The sequence below is a fragment of the Dermacentor andersoni genome, chromosome 9 (assembly GCF_023375885.2).
Source record: "Dermacentor andersoni chromosome 9, qqDerAnde1_hic_scaffold, whole genome shotgun sequence".
Lineage (NCBI taxonomy): Eukaryota > Metazoa > Arthropoda > Arachnida > Ixodida > Ixodidae > Dermacentor > Dermacentor andersoni.
In genome coordinates this window covers 124,334,016-124,354,271 of record NC_092822.1, presented here as the reverse complement: position 1 = coordinate 124,354,271, position 20,256 = coordinate 124,334,016, and the positions used below count along the sequence as shown (strand labels likewise).

General features: G+C 45.2%; 1 long non-coding RNA gene across 1 annotated transcript in view; it reads right to left on the bottom strand.

The window, feature by feature from the left end:
* Positions 1-1,908: 1,908 nt before the first annotated feature.
* LOC129384472 (uncharacterized) overlaps positions 1,909-20,256 on the bottom strand; it is a 38,813-nt gene continuing 20,465 nt past the window's right edge. The window contains exons 3-6 of the long non-coding RNA XR_008612194.2: positions 4,723-4,880; positions 4,634-4,660; positions 4,429-4,530; positions 1,909-2,387 (exon numbers count right to left, since the gene is read on the bottom strand). This is a non-coding gene — a long non-coding RNA (uncharacterized lncRNA). The remainder of the gene's footprint in view (positions 2,388-4,428; positions 4,531-4,633; positions 4,661-4,722; positions 4,881-20,256) is intronic.

Genomic DNA, 20,256 nt, shown 5'->3' with positions numbered 1-20,256 from the left:
TATGTACTGAAAAAATAAGAAGCCATCGTGGCCGAACTAAAAGGCAACGGTCTCCTGAACCGGGGACTGCGGCTTCGAGTCCCGCCGAGGATACACGTTTCTTTTTTGAAACATTATCCTTTAGAAATTTTCCTGTATAACGAGTGAAATTTCACGACGCTTTCTATCGGCATCTGTTTTCCTTTTGTGGTACATCGTAATTTGCAGCCAACAATATAACTCAAAATAAAAAAGTATGTGTACCTTCAATGTATAGCCCTCGTGGTATGAGGCTTCCACTTCCGGCCACCGAGCGTGACAGACGTGTGCATCATGGGCTCCTAAGGAGCAGCTTTAGAGACCCAGCCAGACCGCTGTATCAGGGGCACTGAAAAGCCTGTCGGCGATTATGAAATGGTTGTGCCGCATCTGCATTCAGGTTCGAGTGTTCTGAACAGAGTATGTTTGCATGGTGATGTCACCACTAGGCCATACGGCGTCGAATGGCAGTTAAAAGTGGGCACACTCAAGCCCACCACCAACAATCGTGTACGCCTCATTTTGCTGCATCAACTTTTTTTTGATGCCCCCTTGGCGTCGGGGAGCTTTGCAAAACTCATTGTAATTTAGGATGAGTTGTTTTTCAAAGCTGGTATCCGAGAGCATCCCTCTCTTGATAGTGCATAATACCAGTGGCCGGCTGAGTGTTTATAAACGTGTTGCAATGTGAAAGTACGAAACCATTAAAGTGTATTTGTTGGTGTGAAGGCTAAGTAAAGGTTCAGTAATGATTAAGTAATGAGTAAAGTAACTGGATATACACTGCAATAACATTCTAAACATGCTGGCATATAAGCAGCTCCATTGCACTGCCTCCTATGCTGAATGCACACCACAGATATAAACCTTTTTTTTCTTTTATTCAAAAACCAGCGCAAGGCTATCACACATGGTAATGCGTTGAACATACCTTATAATACATTAAGAGATCTGTTGAAACAAGACAGCTCATCTCTGTTTACATAGACATCTAAGCGGTTAAGTACCATTATTAACATTTAGCTATTGCCATGAAAAGTATAGGCTAACCATGACAGGCACTTGTCATGACTAAGTTATATTCAGAAATACTATACTCCTCAAAATTCGCTAAGATTTTGTTGCAGAGAATGACAAATGGAACACTACAAAATTCTTCTACCAGGGTAACTACAAAAGAACGACAGAAAGCTGAGCTAGTTGGTAAGGATTCATTATGCAAAAAGACTGGCACATGTACCCGACTGACACGTGGTGATACCATTCCTGAGCTTGCGCAGATGAGTTTTGTGTCTTTCTTTTCGGCTCATTGCTCCCTTCATTTGATAGTCGGCGTTCTTGTTGTCCACTTCTCTTCTCTTGTGTCCTGTCTGCACGCCTCACCTTTTTGCATAATAACTACAAAAGACAGGTCCGAAGTACCTTAAAACTGGCTAAATGACTAGACGAAAAAGTGTTAGATACAGAAACAATGTAGTATCACAGAAAAGCAAAAGTATGCAGCCTTGAACGCTAAGTACACTGGAATAGAAAATAAAAATTGAAAATAAATTTTCAGAGCACTATTTGGTAAAAACGTCGATTATGACTTCACCTGAACGGGTACTTTTTATGGTAGGCTGAAACCTTAAGATATTACAGTTTTAAATATTTGCCTTTTGTTGCAGATGATGAGCTATGAAAACACTTTTAGGGCACCTCACCAAAGAAACATAAAGCGTGTCACAAGTACGTTAAAGCTAAATGAGTTAAAGGAAAAAATTATTCTAACGGAAAAATGCAATATGACCAAAATGGCCAAATACTCAAGCTTCATTGCTAAGAAATTAGACTAGAATAAACATGGAACATTCTAGAACACTAATGAAGAAGTTCACCAGGTAACAGTACTTTCAGAAAGTGGAAATTTAATTCTACATGGATAAAAAACCTCAAAACATTTTGCACATTGCGAGGCGATTAGCTATATATTCAGTTTTTAAGAATGGGTGCCACAACAAAACGATCCATAACGAGACCTATAAAAACATCTCCCATCTCAGCTCCTACAAAGGTAGCTTCTGCACACCAAGCTGCATGCATTATTGTCGCTTTATCTATATACTAGGTCGCTTCATGGAAAGCGTTGTTAGATGTCTTCAAGGAGACTCAGACACTACAAAACCACAGCAGTGTCACAGCAGCTGCTAAGCTAGGCATTCAGAGGCAGAAGAGCAAGAAAGAAAGTGACACTGTATCGGCTTAAAAAAGTCACCTACAAGTAACATTCACGGTTGGTTGGATGACTAGTCTAGTAACTTGCTGAATCGCATGTCTAGCCGCTGTCTGAATCGCTGGTCTAGTCGCTGGCCAAGGGGACAGCTGGCTGGCTGGCTGTAAGTGCAAAAGCAAAAAAAAATTGTTCCAGTTGTTATTGTTGCAAACGAAAGAACATTAGGCATTTATTAACAGGATAATCTAACAGATTCCCATAAAAATAAAAATGAAGGTGGGTTTTGTGTTTCAGAATACAGTACATGGGTAAAACTTCTCATGGCATGGACAGAATGATGAGGTTTAATGTCACACAGCAACATACAATTATGAGGAATGCCACAGTAGGCTCCAGATTACTTTTAGTCACCTCGAGTTCTTGCACAGGTATCCAAGGCTCGGCTACACAGTTTGGTTTTCTACTCCCAAAGGAATAAAACTGCTACGAGGAGGAGCTCATAACAATAACTTTTTGATGCTTAAGCTTAAAGAGACACTAAAAAGAAACACCCAATCAGCATGAACTGATAGATAACTGCAATAACTCTTAGTTTTGCAGTATGAACTTGATTATGAATAAAGGGAAAATCAGACATCCACCCGTTCGTAGCAATTGCTACAAACGAAACCCATACGGGTTCTTTGAAAGGAAAGCCTCAGAGCTGAAGAAAAATTCGTCCTAGTCCGGGACTCGAAACCGGGACCACCGCCTTTCTGGGGCAGCCGCTCTATCACTGAGCTAACCAGGAGGCTAGCAGATGGCAGAGCGAAGTCGAATTTGTCGATCACACGAAGCGAAGGCAAGTGTTTGACGTAATAGTTCTGCGGAAACCCGCAAGGTGGAGAGAAGTAATAAATAAAGGGAAAATCAGACATCCACCCGTTCGTAGCAATTGCTACAAAGGAAACCCATACGGGTTCCTCGAAAGGAAAGCCTCACAGTTGAAGAAAAATTCGTCCTGGTCCGGGACTCGAACCCGGGACCACCGCCTTTCCGGGGCAGCCGCTCTACCATCTGAGCTAACCAGGCGGCTAGCAGATGGCAGAGCGAAGTCGAATTTGTCGACAACACGAAGCAAAGGCAAGTATTTGACGTAGTAGTTCGACAAATTCTACTTTGCTCTGCTATCTGGTAGCCGCCTGGTTAGCTCAGATAGTAGAGCGGCTGCCCCGGAAAGGCGGTGGTCCCGGGTTCGAGTCCCGGACCAGGACGAATTTTTCTTCAACTTTGAGGCTTTCCTTTCGAGGAGCCCGTATGGGTTTCCTTTGTAGCAATTGCTACAAACGGCTGGATGTCTGATTGTCCCTTTATTCAGTACTTCTCTCCACCTTGCGGGTTTCCGCAGAACTACTGCGTTAAGAACTTGATTAGAACGTAGGATGAATGTGAAATATCAACTTTTAAATTTTATTCTGAAACTTCCAGCTCTGCTACATTCCGTCGACATCATATTTGGGCCATTGTAGCCCAGTAAAATTCCTCAAGCTTGCTGGGCTTTTTTCAACTGCAGTGTTGTCCACCTTTACCAACAAAATTTGGTTCATCATCATCAGCCTGGTTACGCCCACTGCAGGGCAAGGCTCTCCCATACTTCTCCAACAACCCCGGTCATGTACTAATTGTGGCCATGTCGTCCCTGCAAACTTCTTAATCTCATCCGCCCACCTAACTTTCTGCCGCCCCCTGCTACGCTTCCCTTCCCTTGGAATCCAGTCCGTAACCCTTAATGGCCATCGTTTATCTTCTCTCCTCATTACATGTCCTGCCCATGCCCATTTCTTTTTCTTGATTTCAACTAAGATGTCATTTGGTTAGGCAAAAGAAAATGCTGGATGTTTAAAACGGTATTGCCTCCTGTCTCATTCTTGTGCATTTTCTAGTTTAAGAAGTATTTTCCCATGGCTTTAGCAGCTTTTTTTGGTGTTTTACATGGATAACTTACTAGCACAGCCTAAATTTTTTTCTTTTTGGTGCTCCTTTATGCTACAACACCAAATTCACGTTTGTGTGCTTGTGGTTCTGGCTTGAATTGCTGCAAAAACTCAGTAAATCTTACCAATAACACCAGATGTCCAACTTCTGCAATATTATTGACACTGGTAAAATAAGTAACATAGGTTTCTGTAAAAATTATGAACAAAAATGCTCCTAATTACCTTTTCTGATGCACATCTTGCGGGGGCATGACCGACACAGTCTTTGGTTGTGCTTTCCACTACAAAATTGTCGCATTTAGGGGTGAGTGACCTTTACTGCATCTGTAGTTAGAAAGCATGGACAAAGCACAAAGTACCACAAGCTTACCTGTTGTGCATTAGTAAGCTTCACAAGATTAGCAATTTTTAAAATGCCAAAACTTACATTTTGTCACAGCTTTTGTTAAAATGCCTGCACAACAAGTGAATACTTTTACTGTGCTTGTGCTATGTAAGGTCACATATATTACATACCAACAATGCACTTGGAGAGGAGCAGACAATCAAAGGCATTCTTCCACTCTTGTCCGTGCCATGACAATGTTGATGCAAGGTTGTCACAAAGCACACTTCTCAAAACCCTGCGTGTGCAAGACTAGGTTTGGACCTCCTATATTCGCAAGCTGTTGAACCTGCAAAATTGAATTACTAAAAATTAAATGCATGAAAAATTTTGATGCATGATATATTGTATCTTTGTCTATAAGCTTGACCTGAACAAACTTAAAAAATTCAGATACCCTTTTCAAAAGTTCAAAAATGCAAAACCTGGAATATACGGATATAGTCAGGAGAGTCTAATTAATCAAGCACAAACAAAAGCTAGCCCAAGAAGACTGCACTATCGCCAAACTTTGCGTTCTATCTGGGATGTAAAATTGGTAGAAAAGACAAAGCATTGAAAGTGAAACCTTTAGTGTTACTCCAAGGCCATATACGTAAACACACACAAATTACACCCTAAAAAAAGTTGTTTCAAAACCTTCTACATACAGCTAGATGTTGATCAGTATTTTAATCATTTATAATAAATGTCCTTTCTCTCTCTTTCTCATCTCGTTAGACCAGCAGAAATGACTAAATTTCTTATCCTATTCTTGCACAAAGATTCACTATGGGTGTCTACAAACTGTCAATTAGTAGATTGTGTAAAACACGTTGTGGGGCTAGTTGGTGCATAGCTTTCAAAAAATGAAGCGCCAACGGTAACGGCGCACTAAGAAGGAACAAAAGACAGGACAAGGCGCCTTGGACAAGCGCCTTGTCCTGTCTTTGGTTCCTTCTTTGTGTGCCGTTACCGTTGGCGCTTCATTTTTTGAAAGAATAGTAGATTGGGCCAGAAACTCTGTAAAAAGAAAATGTTTATTTTGTCTTATTCAGTCATGCATAAGCTGTTTTTCATATGTCAGCTATGTTCCTTTAGGAATTTGTTTCAACACAACGGTATGTTTCGTACGTCATGCATGTATCTGAACTTCAACATAGCCAATAGAAAGTTCCTCTGTGAGAAAAGGTTTCAGTTTTCGAGTCCTGTAAGGGTGGCCCACCTGGGTAGAGTGCTACATGTCGTGCTCTAAGTTTACATTGCATAAAAATCTAAAATCGCTGTCGTGACAGCCTCTTAGAATCAAGTTTTTGCTTGTCAAGAAGGTGATATCAGCAGAGATGTGCGTGCTGTGTCTGGGTTTTATAGGCAATGATGTAGAAACATAGCAATGGGCTAATATAATGCGCATGATGACAATGCTGGCTGGTTCATCACAGCGATAGTGACAAAAGCCTCTGATGAACTGAAAAAAACATTGATTCTCAATTTCCAAAATTTCCTGTTTCCAGATATCAGCGATTTTAATTCTGTCAGCTAAGACTCGAGTGATATCTTATGTGCAGTCTCCGGCAGCAGAATAGCATGACTAGCATAAAAAATAACCTGATTGGTGCTGTGCTACGACAAATTCCTGCAAAACTATGGTTCACGTCTCATAGAATAGCCTATGCATCACTGTATCTGGCTATATAAACATGTTTATGGGATTAGGATTGAAGTGGTCTGCTCCAGCAGAGTCATGGAAGAAGAGGAAGAAGAGACTAGGGCGGATGAGATTAAAATGGGGACGACACCCGTCTCTTTACATACGTGTCTAAGTGAATCACTTCAGGAACGTTACACTTTGGCGCAGCCATCGAAGCGAACATGCGGGTGACTTTCTTCGTTGACCCAAAGTCACGACTGGGCATATCCTTTAGCCGTTACCAATTGCAAGGTGAGCCAGCGAAAGACCTTGCCTGGGATGTCACAACGGCCAATCTCGTCGAAGTGGTGCTGGAAGGAGCTTCTATGAGTCGCGAAGAACTTCTGCAGACGGGACCCGTTAAAGTGGACCTGCCGCTGCAGGAGCTTGGAGACTTGGTACTGGAGTCTTCGCACCGACGCACCGTTAAGCAGGAAACATCAGCAGAGGCGAGCCTTATTTTGAATGTCATCGAGCAACAGCAACGACAGATGGCGCATCAGAGCGAACTATGTCAACTCTGCTCAGGTTACATAACCTCGAACGGAACATTGCGGAACCGGATATATTTGAGGAAAGCTCCACGAGTCCCAACTAATGGCTTTGGTTTTATGAATATGCATGTAAGAAGAATGGGTGGCTCTTTGACGATGAGACGATTCAGAATATCCGTCGCTACCTCGGTGCCACCGCTAGAAAGTGGTATGATATGCAGTTTTCGGATAAGCTACCAGCTTGCTGGAACAATTGGAAAATATTTTTTTTGGCGGCTTTGCATCAAAATCCTGTTGAAAGTTGGGATGCGGCTCTACACTTTACATACCATCGTGGTTCTTTACTAGAGTACTTCCTCGAAAAACACCATTTGTTGCTCCCATCGCCGGCCATTACATCTTTAATTACACAAGGGCTATCTGTAGATGTACGAAAACAAGTTCAGATAAAAGCACCAGTGACATTTGAAGACCTTCGGCAGTGCATACAATTCTTGTTACGAACAACGGAATCAACGCAAGACCTAGAGGCCTGCAGAACAAGAGATAGTCCTAATTCAAGTGAGCTGAACGCAAAAGATGGGTTCACCGCCTGTCAAGGAAGGGTTCCTCCATCCAGCCCAACACGTAACCTAAAGGAAAGTTCGCATCCCCTTACCGATTGTGTCGAGGGGAGTAGTCAGCATGTCGCACGAAGGTCGATGAAAAGCCTCAAATGTATGATGCCGTGTACGTAGTGTCCACTTGCTTGCTTCACGTCCCTGTCAAGGTCGATGGCATTGAAATGCAAGCCCTCCTAGACAGCGGGGCATCTGTGTCCATAATAAATAAGAGTCTAGTGCGTGTCAACCGCCTGCACAATGGCAGGGCCCTGCGCATCCAGGCATACGATGGGACTGTGAGCTCACGTAATGAGTGGGTGAGTGTAGTTCTTGAATGTCAAGGTCACAGCATTCAGCCAGACGTATTAGTGTTGCCGGATGCAAGTTATGACTTTGTGTTGTCCCGCGCCCTGCTATGAAAAAGTTAAAGATGAACGTCTACTAGGACGACAAAGTCTTCATTGAAGTCAATTTAACAAGAAATAAGCTAGAGGTACCTGGACAGCTAAAGGAAATTTGCTATGAGGATGACATAAAAACGGCCTTCCCAGAGCTTTTCTGCAAAGGCAACTACTCACCAGCTATAAAATCTCATGCGGTTTCTTTCGACCTCGCAAACAAATAAGTGGTTAAAAATAAAATGATGGGGTTTTACGTGCCAAAACCACTTTCTGAATATGAGGCACGCCGTAGTGGAAGACTCCGGAAACTTTGACCACCTGAGGTTCTTTAACGTGCACCTAAATCTAAGTACACGGGTTTTTTTGCCTTTCGCCCCCATCGAAATGCGGCCGCCGTGGCCGGGAGTTGAACCCGCGACCTCGTTGTCAGCTGCCTAACACCATAGCCACTGAGCAACAACAGCGGATAACAAAGCAGTGATTAGAGCTCCGTAAATATGTCACGATAAAAGAAGATATGGTTGAAAGCAGAGCTACAAGCGATCGTGGACGCTGGCATCATTCGACCGTCTGTGTCACGATTTGCATCGCCTATAAATATTGCTCCGAATGAAGATGGAACTTTTCGTCTTTGCACAGATTACCGAGCTCTTAATCAACAAACCAGCTGATACCTTACCCAAAGCCGAGGATTGATGACATAATTGACAAGGCCAGTGGTTGTCGTTGGTTTTCAAGATTAGACCTTTGAAAGGGCATCTGGCGAATTCCATTGACTAAAGAAAAGTAAAATTACACTGCGTTCATTACACCATTCGACTTATATGAATATTGTTACAGAAGGATGAAAGAAGACCGAGGAAGAAGAATATCGCGAGAGGCTGGCTGCTGCGTGTTAGTGGTCAGCCATTTTGTCTACGCTTACTCATCCTGTATATCTATTGTAAATACCGTCTTTATATACTCCTAACATCCCCGTAACATATTGGTGGGAGGCGCGGGGTAGCACAGCTGGAAACGGAGCTCCGCAGTGGACGTCGCATCACCGTCCGCACCATTAATGACGGTGAGCACGCGGGATCAACGTCGTTACCGCCTCCAACGTCACCGTCGCAACCTACGTCGCTGTCGCCATCGGTTGTGGTTGTGCAACTCAAGGATCCTGGAACTTTCTGCGGGGCCGATGTCACCGACGCTGAAGAGTGGGTGGCTATGTATGAACGCGTGAGTCGAATCAACAGATGGGACCCTACGCTTATGCTAGCCAACCTGTTTTCCCTACGAGACACGGCAAAGGTGTGGTACGAAAACCACGAAGAGGAGTTCACCAGCTGGGACCAATGCTAATAGAAGTTGACAGAGTTGTTTGGCAAACCAGCCGGCCGTAAAATTGCCGCAAAGCATGAATTGGCCTGCCGTGCCGAGGCATATGACTCCCCCACGGAGTCATATGCCTCGTACATCCAGGACGTGCTGGCACTTTGTCGTAAAGCCGATCGCGACATGACAGAAGCTGAAAAAGTCGGGAACGTGCTTAAGGGCATTGCTGACGACGCCTTTACTCTGCTCCTGTGCAAAAGCTGTTCTACAGTTGACACCATCATTAAAGAATGCCGACAATTCAAGCAGGCAAGAAGCCGACGCGTCTTGCAACTATTCGCCAGACTTCCCAATACTGCCGCAACGTCGACGTGTGAAGATCAACCCGCACAGCAGCATCCGTCGCCATGAGAGGACGTGGTGCGAATCGTTCGACCGGAACTGGATGCGATGGCGCCCGCAGCTTTCTGTTCGCGTAGCGTTGATGCTGCCACTTTTTCGGTTCCCCTCGTGCAAGCCATCGTTCGCCAGGAACTTGAAAACATTGGATTACATTGTGTGAGTGCTCTCGCCAATCCCAGAGCTAACGAACGCCTTACTACTATTTTCGCTCCACCCGGACGCTTCTCTACTGTTATTGCAACCCGACTGAGTGGAGAACTGCGGACGACCAGCCAATATGTTTCACCTGTCGCCGCATTCGTCATGTCGCCCGATACTGTCACAACTCGTGTCGCTCAACACCTCGCACGCCGACCAACCTGAGCCGTTTTAATGGAAATGCCCGCAATGTTTCGCCCACCGCCGAGTCGAACAGCACCGACAACTCTGCTAGGAACACGTGGCACAGGTCGCTCACCATCGCCGCGCGGACACCTCTCGCGCTCACCGCAGACACGTCGCCCATCTTCTCATTCGCCGCAGCCACGTCGCCTTTCCTCCCCTGTGGCTTTTGGGCGCAACTTTTCGGAAAACTAAGAAATGCAGCCCTCGGAGGTGGTGCTGCATTGCCTACTACTGCAGCAAATCCTCTGTCTGTGCCCACAAGGAAAATTGTAATTGACGTTAAAATAGACGGCGTACCTGTCCAAGCACTCGTCGACACTGGAGCCCACGTTTTTGTGATGAGCGCTAGTTTACCTAGACGTTTGAAGAAGGTCCTCACCCCAGCAGCTGCCCGAGTGCTTCGTGTGGCCGACGGCGGCGTGCTGGTTGTTCTTGGAATGTATACTGCGCGTTTAAGTATAGCCGGCCGTCCTACTTCGGTTCTCTTTGCTGTGATCGACAACTGCCCTCATGACGTTATCCTTAGATTCGACTTTTTGTCCACTCATTCTGCTCTCATCGATGCGCGACCGGCGTTCTTCAGTTGGAACTGCCTCAACTCGCCGATGCTCCGAGCACCGCCCCACCGCACTTGTGCTCGCTTCACGATGTGCGTCTGTCACCCGAGGCAGTCACTTACGTCACTTTGACCACTCAGCCACAGGTTGAATATGTGCTTCGCCCCATCATCGACGTGCTTTTGAACCGCAACGTTGCTCTTCCGTATACGCTGGTGACTATTCAATTCAATTCAATTCTTTATTTGCAGACATAGAATACACAGAAATACCAGAACTGGTTGGACCCATAGCCACAGGCTAGTGTCGGGTCCAATGAATATTGAATAACAATTGCAAGTACAAAGCAAATAAAATACATCATGTGTATACACATGTTTGTCGCATACCATTAAGTTGCACGAGCGTACACAATGCAATGCGAAACAGTGAAAAGCATCTTATACTATTAAACATTTCTAAGTAATCACAATACACTAGTTAGGAGGATTGTAGGCAAGTTTCTGCATTATTATGAACACACAATATTAATCTAGACAAAATCGAAACACTAAGATATGTTCAGCAGGTGTCAGCGAGTTACTAAATGAAAGAAAGGACATCATGATTGTTACCATTGAAAAGTATTATTGAGGCTAAGCAAGTATTTCTTAAGTACCGATGAAAAATTATTTGCTTGTTTTATTTCTGCTGGTAGTTTATTCCAAATTTTTGACACTGAAAACTGTAGCAAACGTTGTCCGTAAATATCTTTAGTTGGAGGAAGATTAAAATTACCGCACGTTTGATTTCTGGTCGCACGATAAGATGAGTAAAATATAGAAACCTGAAAAGGGAGGTTGTGTTTAACAATGTTGAAGACACACGTGGCAATTTTTAATTCGTGTATCTTGTCATACGGCAACACATTCATTCCATTAAATAAAATCAGACTTGGTTTATCGTAACTTGAATGGGTCAATATTCTCAGGGCGAGCTTTTGAAGTTTGCGTACAGGTTCAAGATAAGTTTTGTATGTCGTACCCCATGATTCATTACAATGTGTGATATGGCTATGGATGAGTGCAAAATATAAAATACGCAGTGTGTTAGTATCGAGACTATGCCGTGCTTGTGAGAGCGCATAGCATCCTGATGCGAGCTTTTTACAAACTGCGCTTACTTGTTCTTGCCAGTGCAGATTGCTGTCGAAAATCACGCCAAGATATTGAAATGAATTGACTTCGTCTAATGGAAAATCGTTTATTTCTAAATCTAATGATTTAGCAGGAAAAGTATTGTTACGCGTTCGAAATACCACATACTTGGTTTTACTAACGTTAATCGTAAGTTTTTCATTGAGAACCATTCACTTGCTTTTTTCAACTCTTCGTTTGCTTTAGTTTCAAAATCACAAGTGTTATCGGCTGTTACTACAATACAAGTGTCGTTGGCGTACATAAGGGTTTCACTTGTACCAAAAATAAGTGGGAAGTCGTTAATGTATAATGAAAATAAAAGGGGGCCAAGGACGGATCCTTGAGGGACTCCAGTGCGCATATGCTTAGGCGATGATGCAATATTGTTCATTCTTACTACTTGTACTCGTTCATGAAGGTAATCAGTAAGAAGATCTAATGAGCTACCGCGGAAGCCATAATGTTGCAGTTTATGTAAGAGTATGTTGTGATCAACTGTATCGAATGCTTTTTTTAGGTCCAGGAATATGACACATACAAGTATATTATTTTGCAAAGCTTCATTAATCATTTGAGTTAACGTTAACACTGCTGACGAAGTTGAATGATTCGGACGAAGGCCATGTTGCTGTGGGCACATAACCTTGTACTTATCAATAAATTTGTGGAACCGATGCATTAGAATTTTTTCAAATATAGTATTAATGGTACTGAGCACGGATATCGGCCTGTAATTGCAAGGGTCATTTCGGTCTCCCTCTTTGAAGATAGGGACAACCTTAGCTATCTTCAGCTGAGACGGATATCTAGAACAGTTCACGGAGTGGTTAAACAAGTGGCATAATACTGGCCCTAACATATCTATATTCTCTTTTATCATTCGAATAGAAATACCATCTAGTCCGGAGGCTTTAGAGGCTGACATCTTATTGACTGTTGCCATCACGTCTTCAAGTTGAATGGTATACATAACGAAAGTGTTAGGTACGGGACTCTGGAAGATAGATATATTTTCTGATTCACTAAACTTTTCAGCCAGGGATGGACCGATACATGCGAAGTATGTGTTAAAATTCTCTACAACGTCATTATCAGTGGTTTCGGGAAGCACAGTTAGCTTGCGTTGTTTTCCTGTGATTTCGTTTATAATTTCCCACAGCTTTCTTGTGTTACCAGCGGTCTGTGTAATTAGGTGAGCATAATAGGCCCTTTTGCGCGATCGAATCATAGCGACAGATTTATTCCGCTGTACTTTGAATTGCTGTAAGTAGTATATATTATCTTTATTATGGCGCCATTTGTCATGCCAGTATTCTTTGGCCTTAAGTGTTTGAAGTATGTGCTCTGTCATCCAAGGGCACATGGGCGTATCATGTCGACCCTTCGAGACCTTGCGATTACTCCTATCTACGGCGATATTAAGATATGCAATTAGGTTATTTATTTCAATGTCGATATCCTCGTTCAAAATTTCACTGAAATTAATGCGAAAGATTTCTTCTCGTAATAGCTTGTAATCTATTTTCATTCCAATGCTGTTTGTTTTTTCTTTGGTACTAGTTGGATGATCTAAAGTGGCAAAGATAGGTAGATGATCAGAGATTGGCTCTTGGTAAACGCCTCCGGTAACCCCCTTGTCTAGATTTGTTAATGCGTGGTCAATTAAAGACGAAGATGCCTTAGTTATACGCGTCGGCGACGTAATTAAATTACGATAGTTGTAAGATTGCAATAAATAGCTATAGTCGCGGTTGTGCATGTCATACGTGTTTATGTTCATGTCGCCTACTATAATCACTGGTTGATTTCGCTGCTTTGACACATCGCAGAAAATTGTTTCCAGCTTATCGAGAAATCCTGCGAGGTTACCGCTCGGTGGCCGATAAACTGCACCAATGATGACGTCACACTCTAGCCGAATGAAAAGGGATTCAATGTCATTGCAACTATATGTGGCCGCTGGAACTTTACTATAGGATATATTATTTTTTACAAACAATGCAACGCCACCCCCGCGTGAACGTGAGTCGCGCGCGTTTGATTCTGTTCTGTAACCTGGAAGCCTGATTGTTTCACTTTTCCGCAGCCACGTCTCAGTTGTTGCAATTACACTGAACGAATGTTCATGTAGCGACAGGAAAGCAGAAAGCAAGTCTACGTTTTTATTAATACTACGGATATTGCAATGAAAAACTGATGTAGATTTTGCTCTACAAAGATTGTCAATCTCTTTGATTGAATAAGCCATTGTTAACGAATAGGGTGTGCAAGTTATAAAAGTACTTAAACTATTTCTACTAAGTCTTCTTCACGTGTTAGATGCACTACTTTGGAGTTCTCGGATTCCCGCATTAGTATTTTCCCCTCAGAAACCCATGCAAATTTCCATCCTTTCTCTCGTTTTTGTTGGATGGCTTTTCCCAGCAAGATCTTGTTTTCGGGGCACAAGTGTTCGTTTACGTACACTGGATCGCTATTCTGAAAACCCAGCATGGCTGTATTCAGTCGCTTCTTTTTGGCTGCCTTCAACAGTTGGTCACGAACTGATCTGGATGTGAACTTCACAACTACGTTTGGAGGCGTATTGTTCTTCGATGGGACGCGGTGAGCTACGTCAATGTTACCATCAGAAAGCTGGACGCACAAGGAAGATGCGACTTTTCCGATTGTTCCGAGGACGTCTTCATTGTCAGCCTTTGGTATACCTCTTAATTTCAGGTTATTGCGCCTGCTGTACTGCTTTAACTCAATAAGCTGCTTTTTCGTTTCCTGAAGCTCTTTGTTTAGTCTTAGGTTCTTTTTCTTACATTCCAGGCCCTGGTTTTTCACTTCGGTAAGCTCAAGTCGAAGACTTTCCATTTCTTTGCGGTAATCTTCAAAGTTTTCGTTCATGTACCCGATTGATTGTCTGATGGCAGTGAGCTCAGCTTTCGCTGAGTTATTCGTCTCATCAATCTTGTTCATCTCCTTTTTTAGGTCACCCATTGCGTCAACAAATTTAGAGGACGTCTCAACGAGCACCTTTGATACTTCTTTAATGCTAGCTGGCGCCTTTTGAACCAAGGCCTTAGCAATATCCGACAGAGCGTCAGTCTTGCCAGAAGCCATTTCTACAGTTAACTAGGCACACTTGCAAACCTTAACAGAACCGGGTAAACACTATAGAGACACACTGTGGTACACTGTGGCAGCAGTGACAGCAAAACTTCAGGAGTTTAAAGAGGCAAAAGAAAAAAAATGCTAACCTGCAATGTGAAGCAGGAACCGTTTAGCAGATGCACAGTCGATGCTGTCACTGCTGCCAAATGATGTCTCTCCGGAGCATTGCCGTCTTTATAAGCTGTAAGTTGGTCACGAGGTCCTGGTGTCCAGCGCTGTTTGAACAGGAACGATCCGGCTTTGCGCAGTTGCCCAGCTCAGTCCTTCGTCACCTTTATCGTAGGCCGGTTCGCCAGCGATGCTGATACGGTTTTCGGGCTTTCGTAGGCGGCAAATCTGCAATGTGAAGCAGGAACCGTTTAGCAGATGCACAGTCGATGCTGTCACTGCTGCCAAATGATCAACAACGTCATTTTTCCGCTTCTGAATTTCAGCCTGTGCCGTCAACTGCTTCCAGCCGGCATGTTCTTACCCAGCGTTTCTAATACTTCCGAATTTGACACTGAAAGTCTGAATGCCGAGAGCGGTCTCTTAGCACATATTGCAGCTCACAGATCTGATTCCCTAACGGATGACTTGGTGAAGATGATTGCACCTGACCTCACCTCGGCACAGGCTACGGACATACGTCTCCTGCTTGAATCGTACAGTGACATCTTTGGTTTCGGCGACAGGCCTTTAGGCAAAAGATCTGTTGATCACCACCGTATAAACACTGGAGACACGAATCATATTCGTCAGCGTCCCTATTGTGTATCGCATGCTCAACGTCGAGTCATACAATCAGAAGTGGACAAAACGTTCCGCAAAGGGGTCATCGAGCCATCAGCCAGCCCTTGGGCTTCGCCTGTCGTCCTTGTGAAAAAAGAAAGATGGTACCTGGCGTTCTTGCGTCGACTATGACCACTTGAACATGATCACATGAAAAGACGTCTACCCATTACCACGCATCGATGACTCCTTGGACTGCTTACACGGAGCTAAATACTTTTCGTCCATCGATCTTCGATCCAGCTGCTGGCAAATTTCAGTTGATGAAATGGACCGCAAGAAGAAGGCCTTCATCAGGCCGGATGGCTTATATCAGTTCAAAGTCATGCCCTTTGGCTTAGCAATGCTCCTGCGACATTTGAACGTATGATGGAGTCTCTTCTGCGAGGCTAAAAATGGACCACCTGTCTTTGTTACCTTGACGACGTCACTGTTTTTTCTCCGACGTTCGGCAGCCACATTAACCGACTCGCTGCCATTCTTGCAGTCTTCCGAAAAGCCGGCCTCCAACTGAACTCCCCGAAGTGTCAATTCGGGTGCCGTCAGATTACCGTGTTGGGACACTTGGTTGACGCATCCGGTGTTCAACCAGACCCGGAAAAAGTTCGCGCCGTACGCAGTTTCCCTGTGCCACGTTCTGCTTCTGACGTGCGCTGCTTCGTTGGCCTGTGTTCTTACTTTCGCCGTTTCGTCAAAAACTTCGCCGACGTTACTCGGCCTTTGACAGATCTTCTGAAGAACACGCATTTACCATGGGGCCCGGAGCAGGCTCATGCGTTCGCCGCCCTCATCGGGTTTCTGACCACCCCTCCTGTACTTGCCCACTTTGATCCATCTGCACCAACTGAAGTCCACATTGACGCAAGCGGCCATGGCATCGGCGCTCTTTTCGTCCAACAACAGAATGGTACCGAGTGCGTGATCGCTTACAACAGCCGCCTGTTGTCACCTGCCGAGAGAAATTACTCCATCACCGAGCGGGAGTGCTCGGCTTTAGTTTGGGCTGTCGCCAAGTTCCGGGCATATTTGTACGGCCGCACATTTTCGGGTCGTTACAAACCACCACGCACTCTGCTGGCTGTCTTCTCTCCGGGACCCGACAGGACGACTTGGTCGCTGGGCTTTGTGGCTCCAGTAATTTTCATTTATTGTCTGTTACAAGAGTGGACGCCTGCACAAGGACGCTGACTGCTTCTCTCATCACCCCGTGGATCCCCTTGAACCTGCCGCACATGATCCGGTGACCTGCGTTATGGCTTTTACTGACATGACCGACATGCGCGCTGAAGAACAACGCGACGCATCCTTACAGTCCATCGTTGCCGGAATGCAATCTGGCAGAACTTACGGCACGTGCCGCATGTTCGTGCTGCCCGACGGCATCCTCTACCGCCGCAATATGACCCCTGACGGCCATGAGTTGCTCCTTGTCCTTCCTCGTCATCTGCGGTTCATCGCTGTCGAGCAACTTCACGATGCACCGACGGCGGGACACCTTGGAATTTTGCGTATATACGACCGCGTACGACGCCGATTCTTCTGGCCGGGTCTCTACCGCTCTGTGCGTCATGTCGCAACTTGCGAATTGTGTAAGCGCTGGAAGAAACCTCCCATGGCACCTATCGGACGACTTCATACCATTGCAGTTCCCTCTGAACCATTCTTTTGCGTAGGCCTTGACCTGCTTGATCCTTTTCCGACAACGATTAGAAGGAATAAGTGGATCGCCGTCGCTACTGATTATGTGACACGCTACGCGATAACAAAGGCATTGCCGACTAGTTGCTCTACCGACGTCGCCGATTTTCTCCTTCATGACGTTATTCTCCACCATGGTGTGCCTCGACAGTTACTTACAGACCGCGGCCGCTCGTTCTTGTCTCAAGTTGTCGATGACCTCCTCCACCCTTGTGCCACTGAGCACAAGCTGTCCACCTCCTACCACCCACAACCTAACGGTTTTACGGAACGACTCAACCGAAAAATCAGAGATGCTGTCAATGTACGTTTCCAACGATCACCGTGACTGGGACGCCCCGCTGGCCTACGTGACGTTCGCGTATAACTCGTCCCGACATGACAATGTAGGATGTTCCCCCTTTTAACTTTTGTATGGTTGCGACCCCACATTGCCGTTTGATACCATCGTTCCTTCTGTGGCACATCTTGCAACTGAGTGCACTCGTGAAATCATCGATCGCGGTCACATGGCACGTCAAGTCGCCCGATCTCGTTTATTAGCCTCGCAGCATATACAAAAAACAGGGTTATGACCTGTGCCATCGCGATGTTAAGTTCGCGCCAGGTGCTTGCGTGCTCCTTTGGTCACCATGTCGTCGGGTTGGCCTCTCCCAGAAGCTTCTCTCTCGCTACAGAGGGCCTTATGAAATCCTACGTCAAGTTGACGACTTAAATTACGAGATTGCACCGCTACAGTTTGATGCATCCTCAGGTCCGACGCCTGTTGACATCGTGCACGTTTCGCGGCTGAAGCCATACTTCGCTCGCAATTCTTCGCCTACCATGCGCCGAGACGGCGCTTTGCCACCCGGGGGTACTGTTACGGAAGGATGAAAGAAGACAGAAAAAAGATCGTGATACGCTGGCTGCTGCTTGTTGTTAGTGGTCAGCCATTTTGTCTACGCTGACTCATCCTGTATATATATTGTAAATACCGTCTTTATACACTCCTAACATCCCCATAACAATATAATCGACTACCTTTTGGTTGTAAGAGAGAGAGAGAGAATAACTTTATTGAATTTGGGAAAGGGGGATAAGGAACTAAGAACTTGATGGGTGGCGCCCCAAATCCTGGGCTCCACTGGCTTCTGCAGCTAGCCGAACGTGACCAAGAAGAGCCTTCTGCACCTTTGGGTCTGAGTTGGCGAGTTGTACCGCCCATTGCTCCAGTGTATTGGTTAGATTATACCTAACTAAGTAGGCATTTAAATTTGGCGGTCTATTTTGGCATCCCCATGAGATGTGGTACAAAGACGGTGGCGAGTCGCTACACCACGGGCAGGCACGCCCTTACATCGTTGGGAAAATTTTGCTGAATCTTAATAAATTTGGGTAGACCCCCGTTTGAATCCTGTGGAGATCTATTGCGTCTTCCCCTTGCAAAGATATGTGGGGTTGCCGTATGTTTGCCGCGTACCGCGCTGGTGAGCAAGTATATCGCGTGGTGCCATACATGCCGGATCGTTATCCTCTTCCTCGCGACGGCTTTCCTGTGAAGTGGCGGGTTGTGAAAGGGAGGGCGATGGTTGCTCCGCTCGGTTCACGAGCTCTCGAGCTAGAGCGTCAGCCTTTTCATTCCCCTCCAGGCCTGCGTGTCCCGGACATCAGTCCAGTCTGTATGTACTCTTGAGTCCCTTTCCCAGGAGTTGGCAAACCTTGAAAAGAAGACGGCCGTTCATAAAGAAGAGGCACGCCTCCCGAGAGTCTGAGAGCCTGCTGGAACTTCTCTATACTTTCGACTTTTTTCTTTGCTTCTAGTAACTCGTTGAAAGCACGTTGTGTCGTAAGCATCAAGGACCATGCCTTCTCTAGATCAGCTTGTGCTTTGGCTATAGTTTGATCAAGCTTGGATAGTGACTGGCGAGGTTGCTTCGGTTGTCTTGACGGACTGCGGTGCCTACTCGGTGTTTTGTGTGGATGGTGCTTGGATTGACCGCTTGCTTCCTGTTGTGGTGCTGGTGACTTCGATTCTTGTCTGTGCATTGTTGGGATGACTGACCTTTTGTACCACGGCACCGTCCGTTCCCGGTCCTTGATCGCCAAGGCGATGGCGAAGCATTCTGACTTCGAAATAGAGGACGTGACCAGGGAGGCGCTTGAGATTAAGCTAGTTTTTCGGCTCGAAGAACTCCCAGCGTGGTTTCAGAAAATGGTGAATCAAACCCTGAAGCCATATCTTGGCACGTTCTGAAACGCTTACATTGATGATATCATTGTTTATTCAAAAACAAAGGTGGAACATCTCAATCTTGCACATCTCAAGGTGAACTTCAAAAAAAGTTTCTTCTTCCAAGAAAAGGTGGTGTTCCTTGGAAGAGTTTTTGACGGTTCCACGAAAAAGTACAAAGCAGGAATCGGTTGAAAGAATTTCAAAATTGGTGAAGACCTATGATATACTCACTGCGTGTTTTCCTAGGTCTAGCCGGGCATTTCAGGTCCTTCATCAAAGACTATGCCATTAAGACAAGATGTCTCACGCGTTCGACGGAGAAAGGTATACCTTACCAGTGGGATGACGTGCGAGACTGCGTACGGTGAACTTGTGAGAATGATATTGTCACGTGGTAGTGACGGTGAAGAAAGAAGCAGTATGGTGGAATACAAAACTAGCTTTTATTGGGCGAACCTGTGCCCACAAAACAGGCTACACTTATAGCACAACGAAAGCGGCGAACACAGTCGGCGATCGTCGAAAATCTGATCTGCGGGTCAAGCGGCTCGGCTTTTATAGAGCAGTCGTCGAATGTTCCAGACTAATCGTTCGGACCCGCGTGCCTTCCACAAAGTTCTACACCATTCGCGTCAGGTGATGAAATCAGATAACATAAGTCTCGGCGACAACAGACAGCGGATAGAAGCATCGATAACTTTCCAGAAACTTCGGATACATGCAGGCGCGTCCCATGCTGTGCGATTACATTTGTTAGGCGGCGAAACGTGGTTGCCCGATAAAGATAAGTACACGTGTCAATACCCCCCTCTTAA